Source organism: Cyprinus carpio, chromosome A10, assembly GCF_018340385.1.
Source record: "Cyprinus carpio isolate SPL01 chromosome A10, ASM1834038v1, whole genome shotgun sequence".
Taxonomy (NCBI): Eukaryota; Metazoa; Chordata; class Actinopteri; order Cypriniformes; family Cyprinidae; genus Cyprinus; species Cyprinus carpio.
This window is the reverse complement of record NC_056581.1, coordinates 14885614-14890332: the sequence shown is the minus strand read 5'-3', so window position 1 is coordinate 14890332 and position 4719 is coordinate 14885614. Positions and strand designations below refer to the sequence as shown.

Below are 4719 nucleotides of genomic sequence, written 5' to 3'. Positions count from 1 at the left end.
ACAATTCTATAATGTAAAATTTACTCAGGCCGATGGCACTTTTAATTACATTTTTTTTTTTTTTTTTTTTTTGAATAATTGTAGCTTACATAAATAGTTGAAGCAAAACAATATGAATAATATTTGGATCGTCCCTTATTTTTTTTTGCCCTTATTTTCTTAAAGAATAAACATGATAACATATTATTAATTCATATAAATAATTTAAGCAATTAAAACCTGATAACATATTATTAATTCATAGAAATAATTTAAGCATTTAAAACCTTTTTTTAAAAACTTGAACTTCAATACTATTAAACTGACTTTAAAAATCTCAAGGAGTTTATAAGTTAAAAAAAAGGGTAAAATGTCACAGTGCATGTTAAATAGCCTAAATGGAACTTGTGTTAACAATATAATTAGAACTAACAATATAATTCGATTTATTTATTTTTTAATGAACAAATTCCGGTAAAAAAAGGGGACATCAACCTTTATATCAAACATTTTTAAATAGTCCACAGCTGAGCAACGCGCGAGGCAGGTTGAGGGTGCGAAGTGAATGTGCTGCACAAAGTCATTTTCAGATGCAATGAAATAAAAAAAAAAAATAAAAAAAACCCCTAGATTATAGGGATAGCCTAGATTAGGCCCAGACTCTGTTCCTAAGAATATAATAATTATAATTACCCCACAGTAACAAATTTTAACCGATTAATCGCCTATTTTCGTTTGCTGCATTTTATTTTATTTTATTTTATTTTATTTTATTTTATTTTATTTTATTTTATTTATTTATTTATTAAAACAGGCTAAAAAATAAATTAAGTTTGTGAGAGGAAAAAAAATATATAAGTCATGTATAAGTTGCATTTTATTACATTCAGAAATAATAACGACTGGCCTAATAATGTTATAATGTGCCAACAGGATATTTTTAGTTCTCTTCACTTTACAACAAATCCTTTAAATTTAACAAATTTATCAGAGCAGAACAATAATTACAAATATATAATTCTAATGGATAAATAAAATTGCAGTATATAATAATATAGGCTTAACTATAAACAAACAAAAAAAAATAAATGAATAATAATTTTAAAGCGAAAAACCATAAGGTAAGGTTGGGCTCTCATTCGGAAGAAATCCAAACGTTTCCATATTCGTCATGTTGCCTATTTCAAGCTTAACTATTATTCATTAGGAAAAATAGGCTTTGTAGCTCACGCGTGTTTCAGTATCGACTGAAAAAAAAAGAAAAAATCATAATTAACAAAAATATGCCAAAGTGGACCGCTGCTTGCGGCCGGATGGCACGGTGAACGACTACTGTTTCCAATGAATGTGCGTGAGGCACCAGCACGATCAAACAGCTGAAACAGAAAATACTAAATTTTTGGTCACACAGTAAAGGCATAATTCAAAAATGCAAAGTGTCAGCAGTTTGAAAAATCAAGAATAATAACAGAATTAATAATAATTGGTGCTAAATGCTGGACCATTCTCATTTCGATCTGCAAATGGAACCTGAAGGTTTTTTTTTTAACCAAGAATGAACCGAAATGAAAACATTTAGCTTTTTTATCTGTATATATATAGGCCTTATATTTAATGACATTTTAATAACAATAGCAAGCATAACATCCTTTGTGTAAAGGTCTTTCTTTTAATTTTTGATGAGTAGACTGTAGCCTAAGACTATCCTACATTTTGAAATTAACTCACTGTGCATTTTTTAATGGTTTTTAAAGATGTTACAATATTATATCATAATGTTATTGTTGTTTTACCTCCTCCTTTTATCTCATTTTACAATTACATTCAGTTCACAATATGTCCCCTGCGCCACTTGGCGTAGTTTCGTGAAGTGACTTTAACATGGGCTGACTTGCAGTCACGTCCGCGGCCCTGCGGCGGCGGTACGCCGCGGGGGTAGTACCCATTGTTTGGTTGGTTATCTCTGACCTCTTTCGCCTTTGTACAAAGCTATGCCTTTAGTGTGGTGCACCCCTACTCTAACAACGCAACACATGCACTTTTGTTTAAAACAAGCAACACGCCCATACAGGCTGGGTGTCTGCCGGTATATATATATACGCATCACTAATAATATATAATGTCAGCCCGTAATTATTGGTCGTATTAATAGCCGTCTGAACCTTGCCATGCCGGCCCATCTCTCTGTGGAGATGACAAGTCCATGTTCCCCGCCTTCCTCTCTTAACATGCCCCACCCTTCGTTGCTCAAGGATTATTTAACCTGTTTACTGCAGTTTAATCGTACGGTTTTTCTCTTGCCACAGTCCTCCCATATCTTCTGCCGTGTGCTTGTTGCCCCGCTTCCTGCGGGCGCTTGAGTGCTCGTAGGCATTTCATGGCTCCTAGCCTGCTTTCCTGGGTATCTCACTCCAGTGCTTAGTCGCCTCACGCTCACATGCATGACTAACTCGCCCGCAAACATGTCTAGTCGCGGCCGTCCTGCCCCCCCCCACAAACCCCCCCAGATCTCTATCTATCAGGCTCTTATCTCCACCCCCTCTCGCGAGTACTGTCCGGTCTTATCGCACTTCAGGTTGAAGTGGTGGCGGAAAAAATTGTCATTATGCAGCATCAGAGTGGGCTGTAGATGGGTTGGTCAGTCTGATCCAGACACTGTATAAATGAAAGGACATTAAGGAGAGGAGAACAAACTCCTAACAGGAGATGACTCACACATGGCCTATGAGACAGAGGATCATGAGATTCAATACTGCTTTCCTGCCATCAACTTATCATGTATCAAGGGAAAACGCTCCAGTCATGAATACAATATCCTTTATGTGTTTGTATCATTGCTGTCAGCATGGACTGTGTTTCTGAATCTGCTGGTGATCATCTCCATCTCTCACTTCAAGAAGCTTCACACTCCAACCAACCTGATCATTCTCTCTCTAGCTGTGGCTGACCTGCTTATTGGACTTGTGATGCCCATAGAGGCCACAAGGCTGATTGAGATGTGTTGGTACTTTGGAGACACTTTCTGTGGACTCTATTCAAATTTATGTGTATGCTTCTCTCAGCATCTCTTAGTAATTTAGTTCTAATTGCTGCTGATCGTTATGTGGCTGTTTGTCACCCTTTACTGTACCCACAGAAAATAACCATGACTAAAACATTAATAAGCATCTGTCTGATCTGGGCTTGCTCCTCAACTTATAACACGTCCTTTGTAATTAGTAACGGTTATTTTGACATCCCACGCAAAACGCACATGTGTTATGGAGAGTGTTCTGTTTTGGTGGGTTTTGCATGGATAGTCACTGATATGTTCATGTGTTTTATTATTCCTTGTATCCTGATCATATCTTTATATTTGAGGATTTTCTATGTTGTACATCAGCAAGTGAAAGTTATAAACACCCTGATGAAGGGGGGAAAATACATAAATGAAGCTACAGTGAGAAGGAAATCTGAGAGCAAAGCTGCTCTGACATTAGGAATCATTGTCACAGTTTATCTTCTTTGTTGGATTCCGTACTATATCTGTTCCATATCACCAGTTTCTTCAACAACCATAAATGTTTTGACATGGGTTCTGTATATTAACTCAGGTCTGAATCCTATGGTATATGCTTTATTTTACCCCTGGTTTAAAAAGACAGTTTAACTCATCTTAACTCTGAAAATATTTCAGCCAGCATCCTCTCTGGTCAATATTTTTACAGAACATCAATTGTAATTAAACTGTTAAAGCCATCATTCTGAGAAACAATTTCACAAAAACTGCAATTGTTATAAATTCATAAATGTCAATAATTATAATAGTTATAATTTACACTACATGAAATTTAATATTATGTAGTTTGTTTCATTGAGTATCATTCCTTTATAATTATACTCTGTTCAAATGCAGGTTTTGTCAGAATTTAACAATTAAGCAAACTTATTTTCACACAGTAAGTTGAAGTGACAAAATGTTCAGTTGTGTTGCATTAGCTTATTAGGAAAAATAAGCAAGAATCACAAATCTTGTATTAGTTATGCTGAATCTGTGTTGAAATATATCAAAAACACAATGACAAAAAGATGACTGACATATAGAACTATGTGTAAGGATCAAATGTATTATCATGGTGGTTTATCACAAAGTGAATAATTAAAATAGCTTACAGCACACCTCAGATTAAAACATTTAAAAAACAAATTAATTTCAGATTCATCCAAAAACCATTTAAAGGGTGGAGCTACACAAAGGTAAAGCCTATAAAATACATACGTATTTTATTCTTACTTTTCAAGTAAGTTGAAAGTAATATTTATTGTTTCATATAAACTGATTTGAATAAATGAATGCCATACTGTAAATGCTTAACATCATCTCATGTAGACTGACTTTTTTTTGAGCCAAATAAAAGCTAAAATTATGCAAACCATAATTACTTAGTTCCCTTTCAGTCATTCACTCTCAATGTCACGTTGGTGACTGACGAATTGGGATATTGCTTTGACAGACCAATCTACTTTGAGTGTAAACTAAACAAGCCAATGCACATTGGCACGCAATTATTGCATCCAGCTGCTGCTGATCACAGCGTGAGTATCAATAAGGCAGCGGTGCACTGCCATACAGCTTTCCCTTTGGAGTGAGCGTTAGATCGTCTGCTCCAAACACGTTGTCTAGCTGGTGAACTAATGTTTAGCACGCTCTCGGAAGCTTGTGTGTGTTGCAACTACCCCCTCCTTGTTGCAAGCAGCCAC

The 4719-nt window shown here is 35.4% G+C and overlaps 1 pseudogene; it reads left to right on the top strand.

The window, feature by feature from the left end:
- Positions 1–2696: 2696 nt before the first annotated feature.
- LOC122146477 lies at positions 2697–3700 on the top strand (annotated as a pseudogene).
- Positions 3701–4719: the final 1019 nt, after the last annotated feature.